Source organism: Anopheles merus, chromosome 3R (assembly GCF_017562075.2).
Source record: "Anopheles merus strain MAF chromosome 3R, AmerM5.1, whole genome shotgun sequence".
NCBI classification, from domain to species: Eukaryota; Metazoa; Arthropoda; class Insecta; order Diptera; family Culicidae; genus Anopheles; species Anopheles merus.
Window position 1 is genome coordinate 8,020,053 of NC_054084.1, and position 14,420 is coordinate 8,034,472.

General features: G+C 42.4%; 1 protein-coding gene across 4 annotated transcripts in view; it reads right to left on the reverse strand.

Moving 5' to 3' along the window:
- Positions 1-13,345, reverse strand: part of LOC121596225 (nitric oxide synthase) — an 83,036-nt gene extending 69,691 nt beyond the window's left edge. For 2 of the 4 annotated variants that reach the window (XM_041920991.1, XM_041920988.1), the window contains exons 1-2: positions 13,209-13,345; positions 12,001-12,382 (exon numbers count right to left, since the gene is read on the reverse strand). The gene's annotated coding sequence lies outside the window, so the exon portion shown is untranslated. Of the gene's footprint in view, positions 1-12,000; positions 12,383-13,187 lie in introns of all 4 variants that reach the window. The other 2 variants (XM_041920989.1, XM_041920990.1) reach the window with 2 other exon arrangements.
- Between the last annotated feature and the right edge of the window lie 1,075 nt (positions 13,346-14,420).

Genomic DNA, 14,420 nt, shown 5'->3' on the forward strand with positions numbered 1-14,420 from the left:
TGAGCGGGTGAAATTTATTGGAGCTGTGATTTTAACACCTGAAAATAGTATCCCAGCGTTCGGTCCAGTTTGGTGGGATGCAGTAAAGCTGAAAACCACAAAAAAGAACCATCCAGAGGAAGGGATTGTTGGGGCGAAGATAAGGTTGGGTTGTCTTTTTAAATACGTTTACACGGTTATTCATGAGTCTCGTGCATAGGTTTCCTTTCCCCTACGCGCAGGTGTTTACAGAGCAACACAGTACAGCGTTTAATTTGTAGGGTTTTAGTGCAGCACCGTAGTGTTGTGCTCCATTACACGGTAGACTTAATGGTTTGGAGAAATTAGTTGGGCAACAGCACATAAAGTATTCAATTTGTTGAAAAAAAAACTTTCAAAATGTATGCTCCCATGTAGTGTCATTTACCTAATCCAGCAAATGTTACTTTCTAAATTTCCCAACAGATGGCGCATTTGCACTAAAAAGCGTTTTATTCACCACTTTAACGTATCAAACACGATCTCTCACAGCTGATAGAGCACAGTCAACGCATAATTCGAAAAGAGTTAACTCACTGCAAACAAATAACAATATAATAAGCCACCAATTAGACTTTTCCACAAGTTTCTCCCAGACAAGATGCTGCCAATGACTTCTACCCCTTTAAAAACAACTTCACACAAACACACAGTGCCACAAATTTACCCACTAAGCTGCTTTCGTAATCGAAAACATTCCTCTGCTAATAAATACCTGACCACCTTGCCCCACCAACCATTTGGCAGGTCCTTTTTCCACTCCTCAAAATGAGAGTAAGGTGGAAAAATAAACCCACCCGGCACCCATATGTCACGCCATCTCGTCGGTGTCAATGAAAGGATACAACTTTCTCTTATCGGTTCAGCAATCCATTGCCATCATCATTCCATCAATCCGGCAAGTGTGTAACAATTTAAGGGAAAAACTAATTTTCACCCCACCGATCTCATGGCTCATCTCGTGCTCGGGTTGTAAGCTTCCCTGTTTTTTTCACATCGGTCGAGAATTAGCACATTAATGAAATTTTGGCCAAAATAAATTTACTTCCTCCGTCTGGTTTGACGCAACTAGTTATGAGGTTATGTGTGTGTGTGAGGGTTTTTTTACTGCATTTTTTTGGGATTTTTTTGAGGCACAGAACTTAAACATATCCTGCCATCCCTTGTCACTCTGATGGTAGTGTAAAACTTCTCCCACATGAGGATGGATTCATGATGTGAGTGTGTTTTTTTGTGTTTGTTGGTGCTATACAAACCTCAGTCCTTGTACTCATATAGCCCTCTCGTACATCCCGCCACGGATATCCCCGAGTGCTGGTGTGGCTAGACTCAACTGTGCGAGCAAAAGTTATACCATCTGCGTTCATTGCGAGTACTTCCGAGCGTGGTTTGCAGCTCACATGCTGCCAGCTCTTCTCAGGTGGCGCTTGCCGTGTTGTATGCAACAGACCTCAAGATAGTTTGATAATTTTGAGCTTGTTTCCTCTGTATGTAGATCTGTTTGGGAAGAATGCACGTCTTGCCTAATTCCCATTCCTACTCATGCTTTCTTTCATGTTAAGATTTTCTTTGATAAGTTAATTTTAGTTGCGCACCAACTTGTTGCAAACGTATCGTTTTACATAAATCCGGCTAGTACATGGGAAACCAGGACCGAAATGAATAGACATGCCGTAACAGTGCCGTCTCGAAAGAATCAATGTTCTTGGAAAATGGGGAAACTAAGTTGAATTGAGTTATTTTAATCATTGAAGTTGTGCCTTTGCCGGTAGGGCATGGGCACTGTTCCGGCCTAACGTGCGACTGCATGTCTGGTGAAGGAATTGAATGTTTCCTGACAAGTTCTTTGTACCGTTCCCGGCTGCACAAGCACACCACTTTGCAAAGCTAGCTAATAATGGAAAACAGTACCAGTACCTTACCGCACACAACAACTTTGCCACATAATGGGCAAAACAAATGAAAGTCTCCTTCAAGCCCGCCAACAAACGTACCCAAGAGTAGTACATCGATCCTTTACGTCAGCTGAGCTGAGTTGTTACCAACTGCAGGACCCAGGGACGGATGGATCCACGCTACTAGCGCAACCGAAATGGATGACGCACACACTCAAGTTTGATTTATTAAAATAAGTGCTGTTTCGGTGCAACTCTATAATGGTTGCCCATATCGGAGCCCATTAAAAACTCACCTCACGAACATTGGCGGCTCGCGGGGTTTCGTGGAGGATTTGGTACATTAAACTTTGGCGTCTTCCATTTTTTTTTCGCTTAGTTTAGAACCGACATTTCTCACTTAATATTTCTTGCTAAGTCTTTGTACCTGAAGCTTTTGGGTAGACACAGCAACAATAACAACAAAACCAAATGGAGCAAACCAGTAGCTCAAGAATGGGTGCGATTGCGTGATCAAACGATTCCCTTATTTTTTTTGCAGAAAATCCAAAGTTATTCGACTAAAAGTACATTTTAACGAGCTAGAAGTCATTTTTTCCCCTCTCGGGCCAACATACTTTTGCTTAAGATACGCCCATGCTCATCGCCACGGGTTCGATTGGGAAATGCTTGCTGAAGGCTTAGCGTTAGCGCTTAGATTGGTTGAACTGCAACAACAAAAAAACATGGATCGGATTGATCAACAGTTTGTGCGTTTCATGAATTCCTAATCAAACAGCGCCCATACGTTTGTGTTGGTTGGTGTTTGTTCCCCTTAAAGTGACTGGAATTAAGAAAGTCATTCTTGCTGTATCACTCGCTATGTTGTTATACAACAAGTGACATTAACATCAACTTGCACAGAACTGAACAAACTTCTGGTCAAAGTTCTTGGAAGTCAGCGAAGTTTTAAAGGGATTTGCTGTTTGGAGTGAAAAGCTTCTTGATGATGTCAATAAAGTTCTAGAGAAGGTAACAGGTCCTACCGTTCTGCAGTAAATGTCAACGAATTCCCTGTACAATAGGCAAACTTTTGACCTTTCTCGTTAAACTGTTACAAAGCCCGATGTTCAATAGCATATTTACATTTCATAAATCAATTAGACACGAGATACACATGTAAACTGTTCACATTAAAAGTACCTAATCCGCCACTCACACGAGCCGGAGCACCTTTCACCGGACACGGCTGCCACAGGAAAGAGCTACAAATACTTAACAACCAGTGTTCCGAACCAACGAGGGTAAGCCTCGTTCTTGGCGCAGCTAAGCTGGGCATAAAACAGAAAGCCCTGTATTAGTCACGATTAGTCAGTATTTACCATCACCAGCCCTTCGGGACGCATCGCATGGTTAGAATATAGATTCTTTCTCTCTCCCTCACACACTCACCCAAATATCGAACGCTGTCTGGATTGTGCTTTCCGCCCAATCCGACAAAATCTCCCTCCACGTGGCAAACAGCCCGATGGACTGTTAACGACCGGGTTTAAGCTTTCTGTCAGCTTTGCGGTGGTTGGTTTGAGATGCTGTGGGGAGAAACTATCGTTGTTGTTCCGAAACGAAAGAACAAAAAAAAAGAACAACAGCTCCCTCTGGTGGGAAAATGGACGAGAGCCGTTTTCGTGCCCACTTTCCGTGCGGTCTCTCTCTTTCTCTCTCTCCCTCTCTTTGCCTTTGCGGTCTGATAAAGCAAATAGTCCTTGATCTCGGTCCCAAGAGGCGCATTATCATGGTTGGCAATGTAGATGCTGAAGCAAGCTCCGTGTAGAACCGTAAAAAACATGTGTACAGGCCGTGGGGAGGACGCCGGGAGCCTGGAGTAGTAAAGTATGGGCCGAAAATAACCCTGTTGTCGTTTACGGGAAATTGACGTTACGCTCGACGCTCGTGGGCAGTTATTTCCATGTATCCCATCCACAGTTACACCGTGTAGTAACGGTATGCTTCGTCAAGCTGACTGACTCCCGAAAACCGCACCGAGTACGCCACGGACAAAACCCACATGAAACGTATTTCCACGCGAGCCATGAAGCGAGCGACGGTGACTCGTGCGGGAAGACCATTGACCAAGCCAGCCCGGGGACCGGCCGGTCAGGTAAGTGCATAATACATTTCTATATCTCGTAATCTGGTGCAGATTACGCCACTGGCACTACGCTTCGACCCATGACCTCCACGGGCGCCCGAGCGAGGGCAGATTAAAACCTTGTTCTCGATGGGATTTACGTCTGGCTCGCTACCCAAGATCAGAGCTTGCTAGCTGTCGGGCATATGTCCACGAGCACGGTGTCAAAAAGAAGCATCACTTTTGCGTGGGATGCTGTCGAACGCAGGTACGACGATACGCCGTGTCAATGGATTGAAGTAAAGAAGTTTGAAGGCGAGCACAGTGATACGTTGCAAATATGTCACCAACCGGAGCAGCAGTCAGTGTGGCGTAACTACGATAGAAGTGTCAATATGACACTGCAAAGTGTTTCTAGTTTGTTTCGTGTTAGGTCAAGCATTCCACGTAACACTTTCGTCATTAGATCACTATTGCAAGCACAACACATAATTTTAGGCGTTTTGCAATGCACATTGCATACATCTAGGCAAACTCAGGACCAAATAAGAACGCGAACCACTTTAGCTTTAATCTTGTTTCATTTCAACATTTTCCAATTACGATCAGCGTCTCGTACGCCCCCCGCTGAACAAGTGCCTTGCCAGAATGCAATAATTAATGTATGCTTAATCTCTCGCTAAAGCTTCCCACCAACGCGCAACACCCGCGTGTAGGTTAATGGGTTAATCGGAATTTAATCCAAAGCACTAGGCCGTAAGCAAAACAGTCCGTTGAAAGTGAAAGCCAGATAAGCGCGGACGGGTGGCGCGCCCGCGGGCCCGAATGTCAACGTTGTGACTTTCCCGCACGCGCTAATGTGACGCACGATAACGCGCCGCTTGTGACGTGTGGTGGAAATGAGAATTTTATCAAACCGTGCTGCAGGGTTTGGGCTATTATTTGCCGGCGAGAATGCAAACAGCTGCCGCATGCGAGGCGGTGGAAAATTAATACAGAATTAATTAATTATTATTGTTGCGGCACCGGAGCTTTCATCTAGAAAGTTTCACTGTTTAGGGCGGCGAGCCAATAAAGCTGTTGCATCTGTTGGAGTTGAAGAGTTTAGGCAGTTTTTGTTTCGTGGTGTGCGGATATGTGCAGATGATTATCACGTGCACTAGGCAAGTGTCATCAATCAAGCTTAGTTTATCCACGCCTCTCTAATCAAACGATGGAGAATATAAATAGTCAACCCGCATGATTTGCTACTGGAATTGACAACAGTATTTTTTTTTTCACAGCACAAAGTGTATCATGTTTCAATTGTCAGTCAGTGTTTCAATTTGCCACGCGAAAGGCGATTAATTAATACAACAGTTTAAATTCAATTGCTGCTTCACAACACCTTCAATTTCACGCACCTCATGACACTGAAACCACTCGAACTTTCCGGCATTGTGCTGCTCGCAAACCTCCGCACCCTCCCACTCCATCCACTGCTTCAACGCTCGACAAAACAAAGGACATTAATTTTCACCCAATTACCGACCGAAGCTGAGGCATATCATGATAAAGTGCCCCCGCAAAGCGATTTTGCGCTGGTAGTACCAGATTGCAACCTGATATCTTTATGGGGGGGGTTTATGAGCCGTACCCTATCGCCCCTTTCGGGTGTGTTCGTTTTTGGGGAGTAGGACTCAGAACTAATGCTCGGTAGCGTTAGTGCACACAGACACAGCTAAAAGGGGAAAATTGAGGGGCCGAAAAAATCGGCTTGTCACAGCATGTGTCGATGTGATTGAAAGGAATGTTCCAAATGATTGTAGGCAGGATGATTTACATCCTTTAAGGCTACATCCCACCACCAACATGTGTTGCTGGCGATTGGTCAAAACCACAGCGAAGAAAGGGCTCCGGTTAATGTTATTTTGTCATAGCTTAGAATGATTTATTTTGATTTGATGATATGATGGTCATCATAACCGTTTTGTGCCATGTGTTACTGGGTGGAGGTTTTACTCCTTGTACCAGGTCCTTCGTTTTGAATGTTCGCTATAAATCCTGCTAAATAGTTAAGGGGTTTCGATAGGGAAAGGATAGACGATTTTAAAGAATCACTTTCGACTATCAAACGCTACAGTTTAAAGATTATTCTCATGATGAAGTAAATAATAAAAGGGGTTCTATCAGAACCTTTCTCAAAACGAAATCGAAACATCGTATGCGATCTAGTCAAATCTATTCAAAAATATCCATGCTTACAACCATTTCTCTGGAACCCTTGCCACAATGGCAGACGCATTCCCATGAGGTTGAGAGAGAGAAAAAAGGAAACATGCAAAAGCAACATGTCACATTTAACTGGAGGGATGTTGTCACTCAAACGGAACGGAGAAAGAGAAAAGGAAAAAAGATCAATCGTTACAAATCTGATGATAAATCCAATTATTTGTCCCACGCTGCCGGTTGAGTTTTGCACAGAAGAAATGGCGTTTTCTGTTATTGTGTGTGCAAGAAAGAAAGTGATCCTTAGCCAACCAAACGAAAATAATCGTGAACGCAGATGATGGCAACGCACAGAAGCATGCAAACAAGTGCGATTAGTCCTTTTCGGAATAACCGGATTGTTGTTGGGGTTTCGGATTGTCCTGCGTCATCCTTTTTGAGCAAGATATTTCGAATCTGCGTGCTTTTCCAATGTAATGATCAAATATGTAAGAATTTACAAGAATGTATGTATAGCTAACTTCTATACATACAAACATACAAACAATCACATTAAAATGAGATAATAATGTGATTTGCAATGGTACACATGAATTAGGTTATATTTGTGTGGTTAAAATTGATTGCAGACCTTTAGGCGTTTTATAGCCAGGACACAAACCCAACCTCTACCTGCCGAAATGAAGCTACAATTGTGTGAAAAACTTTAGCTAATAAACATGTTTCACGTTAACTGGACGTATAAATGTTCCCGAAAAATTTAAATTTATGCCTCGGGATTATGAAAATGAGAAAAACTTTAATTTTCGACCATTGTCCATTATCCACGCTAGCGCAGTCAGGGCGTGCATCCCATACCACCACCGTAAATTAAGAAAACTGGCAGATTGCTCACCGTGCCATTCTTTTCGTGCTTTCTTGCTGGTAACGTTAAGGAATTTCTTTGGCATCACGTGCACATTCCTGCAACCCCCAACCACGAGCACAACAAACTCCAACCCACCACCCAAAAATTCCATCCTCAAGAAGGGACATCACAGCCTTACGCCCAAAGAAGCTCCGTAAGTAACTGAATTACTACGGGGAATCTTTTTCCGTTCGCTCACCAGCAAAAAGGTTTTGGGGTGAGTGTGGGTTTCAAGTTTTCAAGCTGTATTTACTGACCAACGGACATTGGCAAATTGTTTTCCGGATGGCACCGAAAAGGTTGGCATGCCGCCGGTGTGCGAAGTGATTCAGCATCATTATTTGCAATAAATTTAATGAGCCCACTCAAAGGAAGAAAGAGATCATTGGCAAGCTGCTAAGGGTTGCTGGAAGGATACCGGCAGCGTGGGAAAGAAAATCGGCTCAGTGCTCTTTTGAGAAAAGTCCCGTTCCCATCCTCCAGCCTTCCTTCAATTCCTTATGCCTACTGACCAGTCTTCAACCGCTCCTTACCACACTCGATACTAATAAACCCTTTTTTCCTCTTGCTCCCTTTCCAGTCTGCCGATGTTTGATTAACCTTTGGCCGTTGGACGGGCCGTTTTTTGCCGGCCCTTCACCACCTTTCGACTGTCTCACCATTCCGGCACAAAGTTTCCACTTCGCAGGAAAAGGGGGACGAAATTTCTCAACTGTGTATATTTTGCATTTACTTAGCGTCGAGTTTGACGGAATCTTTCGAGCGTCGAGCGTCGCTGTTGGCCAGCAAAAAAAGGAACAAAACAAAGGGAGGCAACCCCATTTTACGAGTGCAAAATTATGGGCAAAATGATGTTCGACTCTGATTGAAAATGATGCACGGTTGCGTGCCTTTGCAGCGATGCTTTCGGGTAAGTTTATCAATTAAAGGTTTCATGGGTTTCAAGCCATCGCTCAACGCAGAACGCTATCAAGAGTTATGCCGTTTTGCGTATCAAGTTTGATTAATTGGTTTAAGCAGACTGGTTTTGCACGTTGTTTTTGGATAACGGTTGATAAAAGTGAAAAATTAAGCTTTTAAAGGGGTTTCAAAAAAGAAACCCTAAGTTAATACAGAAGCAAATAAATATATTGACAGGAGTTTATTACGATTCTGTACTATAATCTACGGTTTACGTCTTTTCCTAACTCCTGTTTGTTTATTTCAACCTATATTGATCTTCTCTTTTTTATGATCCCAACGAAACATTCCCTTCCTTTAGACTTTTCTCTATTTGACTTCCCAATTTACGGTAGTTTGAAGTTTTGAAGCCACACAGAATCAGCAAACCCGGTTCTGTGACTTTTCCTTTACCAAAGCACCAAATACCAAAATTCAATTGCTACTTTTGCACTCCGTTCCGCAACAAACAGCCAAAGATCAACAGTGACTGCTGAACATCGAACGTAAACACACTAGCTGCTTACTTTTTCGCCCAGTTTCTCACGTCGTACACCTGGGCGGAAACTTTTCCCCGCTTACAAACGAGCCTCTAGTGACGCTTTTCCTTATTCCCAATCGATGTAGTTTTTCGTTTTGGCAGAAAACTCCCGTTCCCGTTCAACGGTTTTGTGGAAACGTGCGGAAAGGGGGGAAAACATTTCGTGAATTCATTACGTTTATGATTTTCCCAAACATTTTTCGAAGCTCCTGCTCCAAAATGCTTGCCGTTCACTTTCATCAATAGTTCGTGCCGTTATGAATGTTTCGCGGACTTTTACAAGTAATTCTTTTCCCTGCCTTTTCTGCTTTGCAGGTGACGAACGGAGTTCAATCACGAAATAATCGTTTGCGCTTTTTTTGTGAGCATACTTTCGAAGATGCGCAAAGACACAAATTCTTAGCATTTAAGATGATTGTTTTTTTTTTGACAACTTTGAACGTGATTTTTTAGTGTTACAACCTTGGAGTGTGAGAGCGGTTATATGTACAAAACGGTGGCAAAAACTAAGGCGGACAGTGGATGGTCTTTTCAATGTGCTTTTCTTTAGAATAAATAAAGACCGAAGAGCTGAAAAGAAGTGGCTCGATTGGTTGCAAGACAAATACGAATTTAATCAAATTGATTTTCAATTTATCGTGAAGTTGGGTGTACATTTGTAAGGAAAAGTCAAAGAAGCACACTTGATATGGTTTACGGAGTAAGGAATCGAATAAAACCATTATATTGCAAAATATTTTAAAATATAAAACCGATCTTTGATGAATCAACTTGCACCACTAAATCGACTTTTAGACATTTGGAATCTCCAAACATAATATTCTAGCATCTGGCATTGAAATGAAGACAACTCCCGAAAAAAAAGGACACACTGATCCCGGTGCCCCTTGGCATCAATATTCAGGTGCTGGGAGTAGCATAATAAGCACAAGGTTTCAGCTCCCCGTCACTGTGGCTTTTCTAGAGAATATTTAACTTTTCACCAGCAACCACACACACACACACAGCAACAGACGCCCAAGCACGGCCAACGCATTGATCGACAGCGATACGGCGGATGGTTTGTTTTTCCAGACGGATGATTTTCCCCAAACCCCGTAGTAATAAGGTGCGATAGCAGACGATACACAACGAACGACCACACAACACCACAACAAGCCTCGGGTGAGAGAGAGATAGGCAGAAACTTTGCGTGGGAAAACCAATTGGACGTGAAATATGTGCCGAAAGATTGCAATGAGGAGTGAAGTAGTAGAAAAAAAATAACCCAAAAATAACCCAAAGGTATGACGTACGGTTGCACAGGTAAAGCCTACTGTAAAGGCCGGGCTACATTGATCGTACTCTCTGGTGTAATTTCGATTTTCACTAGCGCATCTGGCGGCGGCTGACCGAAGCATTTTGCCAAACAATTTGGAGCCGCTCCAGAAAATATGTTATTTTTCCATGTTTTTTACTTTAACTGGACTGGAAAAGCTTTGTAATTGATAGATAAACATATTGTGCAAGTATTTCAGCCATTTTCGCATAAAAAAACGATGAAAAAACTACTTAATTTTGAGATCCGGTGCGACCGTTCCCTTGATGACTAAAATCAGCTTACACCAGCCGCCACCAGATGCGCTAGTGAAAATTAAAATTATTCTACGGAGTACGATCAATGTAGCCCGGCCTTAAGGTTATTGTCGTTGGAAAGGTGTTTTCGTTATGCACTACCAACACACCGCGATTTCAATTGAAATGGCGTGATTTTTATTTGGCCTTTTTGTTTACACTGCCAGCAAAGATTGATAAATGGGGGAGGGAGTGAATAAATTTAATAAATAATCAATTGCACGCTGCACTTTTATTTGACTCCCAATTTTAGAGGTGATTTGAAAGTAACAAATTTATGGCGTAGTAAAGCAAATTCGATAGCAATCGCTAAAAATAGCACCCGAACTTAATTGCTTACATTAAGGCCGGGCTAGATTGATCGTACTCGCAAGCGTAATTTTTATTTTCACTAGCACATCTGGCGGCGGCTGGTGGAAGCTTTTTTTGGTCATCAAGAGAATGGTCGCACCGGATCTCAAAATTAAGTAGTTTTTTCATCGTTTTTTTATGCGAAAACGGCTGAAATACTTGCACAATATGTTTGTCTATCAATTACAAAGCTTTTCCAGTCAAGTTAAAGTAAAAAACATGGAATAATAAGGTATTTTCTGGAGCGGCTCCAAATTGTTTGCCAAAATGCTTCGGTCAGCCGCCGCCAGATGCGCTAGTGAAAATCGAAATTACACTTGCGACTACGATCAATGTAGCCCGGCCTTTAAGTTGCAACTGCAGTTGATGGCTCTTTAAAAAAAAGACGCACACACAAATTTAGAAAGGAAATTGCTCATGTGTTCTAGCTATGTTCAAACACAGGTTTTTTTTTTCTAATTGAGGAAGTAATAAAATTGACTTTCAGAATCATTTAATCTTTATCACTGCGGACATGAAACCGTTGCAACGATATTTTGGCAATGCCGGCAGTTGCAGTTGATGCAGGAAAATTAATCAATATATGTGTTTTTTTTATATTAACCTTTGAAAGTCATTTCGAAAACGCCAATATTTGCAATTGTTATTCTGACGCATCGTAAATTTAAATTTGATATGGCTTGATAGCTTGACGGTTTTGATCAATAATAATAATTATTATTAATGTGCTTGATTTACTGTTGCGCCAAAAGCAAAACATATTTTTTTATCTCGCAACCCCGAATGACATTGCATGACATTGTGATAGAATGCAAAGAACAATGACCACTTTCAAAATAAATTGCAAAATTAATACTCATTTATAATTCCTTAACAGCAAACTTACGACGCATAGTTCATACAGATTATCAAACAGGTTGAGAACAGTATAGTGCGCAATAAGCAAACGATTCATGTTTTTTTTCGCCATGAGAAGTTTGAACATTAAAAAAAAAACCACACACATAATAATCGATCATTATTACCGCTTGATGGCATACCATCAATATAACCGATTTTGCATTTCACCGGTGGTGGTGAATTTCGCTGTTCTAATCCCTTTTACTGCCGGGAAACCCCATCCGTAGCAGTATCGTACGATAATTGATGCGCGTTTGCAGCCAAAAGCAAAGGTTAAAATAAATGACAAAAGGCCAAACAAACAACGCACCCGCCAGACAGGGAAAGGAAAACAAAAGCAATAAAACAAAAAACCTTTCGGCAAATCCCGATCGCGTTGCGGCGTATGATCATGATTTTATTGCCACACGGCCCAACCCAACCCGCTACTGGCCCTGAACCCCACCGAACAAGACGGTACTATTCATCATAATGTAATAAAACCAAAAAAAACACTCAATACAAACAAACATTTACAAACCTGTTGGGCTGAAGGATGACACAAAACTAGCCGCCGGAACGCTTGCACATCAACGTGGCGCCGTACGCCAGCCACAGCCTCACACGCACTAGTATGACCAACTGTTTTGACCAAACGAACGAACTTGCCTTGCAACTGACACACGAAAGTCTTTTGCACTCGCCGTTGATAGTTGCGGAAAATATTAATTACTTTTCGGGGTTTGTTGTTGCTGCTGTTGTTGTGATGGGGGAGGCGGAAAAACTACACTCGCGCGTAATCACTTTTTAATTTAGCTCCCCCTTAAAGCACGCGGCGAACACTCCAACCACTTCAAACGCACTCGAGAATATTTGTTTTGCTCGCTGTTGATTCGGTTTCCTTTGTAAGTTTCTTTATTCACCTGTCAAAGGAGTGAAGTAAATAATTATGCTTTTGTTTTTCGCCTTTTAATCCACCCCGACCCCTGCCAAACTTTAATTGCTTGTTGATTGAGTACAACGCAATGACGAACGGTAATAACAATTAAAGTTTTAAAAAATCCACTAAACCACTAATGTGTACAAAAGATTAAATAATGGTAATTACTTAAAAAAAAAAACAAAAAACTATCGCAATAATTAACAGTCAGCTCATCTTACTATAAAACATTCAACAGTGCAGTGCGTCCAGCCAACTAGACCAAAAACGCCCAACCAAGCCAAATGCCACATCGCAACCGTACCACGTGCTATGATGGTACAGCTTTTTACCAAACCTTTTTTGTTTTACGATTTATTTTTTCCCTTGCTGGTTTTTCGCTATTTTGTAGTAGTTCCCGTTTCTTGCTTCGTGTCCGAAACTCTGACCACACCGGTCTGTGGTTTCATTTTATTCTAACGACGAAAGCCCCGTTTTTCCTCCCCGCCCCCCCCCCCGCCGCATCGTTCAGAGATGCTGCACTTACAAACGGGTATGGCTGTAATAGCGCAAAACTCATTAAAGAATGCAAAATTATTCGCTTTTTTTAAGCATTATCGTATTCGTGTTCGGTTTCCCGGTTCGGTTCACTTCACTGTGTTGTAAAATTCTGTTACGAACATTTTACAGTTCTGTTTTTTGAAATATTATTTAAAAAAAATAGTTTTAAGTTCACAAACATCTCCCTTTCATTCTAAACTATCAATCAATAGTTCAATAGTAATCAATAGTAAGAATACTTCGCTCACGCACTACTTCTTCCAGCCCACCTTTCTGCCTAACACAACATCACTCGACGAAGTTCGAATTGCAACTGATCGACTGGCTCGATATCGCGACGACAAAGCACGAGATAACCCGAGGACACGATATTTTTCCGAGCACCGATGTGAACGTTAGCACTGCTTGCTACCAACTGACTAAATTAACGCAAGATTCCTGTGCTTTTAGTGCGTTTTCGGCAGTACCGAGTGTGTTCCGGGGGTGTGTATGTGTGTGCATTCGAAGAGTGGGGCGCACTACCAGGCGCTGCCGGGCGCTTTCCGGGAAAATCTCTCCAAAACCGATGTAAAGGGGATGCTGATGTTACCTCTCGCTCACTCTTTCGTGAGCGCGGGTTCTCGCTCGCTCTCATTCTCTCTCTCTGTCTCGCTCTCTCGAGTCAAAAGCTCGCCGCCGGGTGGTGATGTTTTTATTTTGCTGTTTGCGAGTCTCTCAGCGCGCCTTTTCGGTTGAATCAGATGTTTGGGCGATCTCTGCTGCGAGTGACTGTGCTGCACTACGCTACGCGCTTCATTCAGGACGGCCGGTCTGTGGGGCAGGACTACTACTAGCCGTGCGACTACATCGATCCCTTCTGTCACCAATCACGTACTTCAGGTGCTTCGGGTTCGTTTGTACCAGAAACAGAGGGAGCAAACAGACCTGATGCATGGCTTTCGATATGCATAAGGCAATGCAGCCGCGACCGCGGCTGGGGACGATCGGCGCATAATCAATTGCACGGGATGCATGTTACAATAAATTACAATCGATCTTGTACAGTCGGTAGCCGATAACGGGACACATTTATATTTCAACTTTTTCTAAAACATATTTTACAAAATTAACCTTTTCTTTTTAGGGAACGATGTGCTTAAAACATGATCAAAAACATGTACATCTACTTTTAAGTAATTTTGTTTTATTAAGCACTATTCACTAAAATTTGTATATCACTGTAACTGTTTGTTTGAATGCTTACATCTTTGATTTGAGAGATAACGGCCACCTAGGACCACAGCTGGCGCCTAACCTGACCCCATAAATAGCCGTTGCCATTTATTACCCGGTACAGTTTGTCAGTCAGCTTCATTCATGTAAGTTAACTGGCTTAACTACTTCTTTTTATGCAATATGGTACAACGTTTTCTTGCCACTTAAAATACATCCTACAACTCCGCAGACGAGAGAGACAGAGAGAGTGATTTATGGGCCGTTGG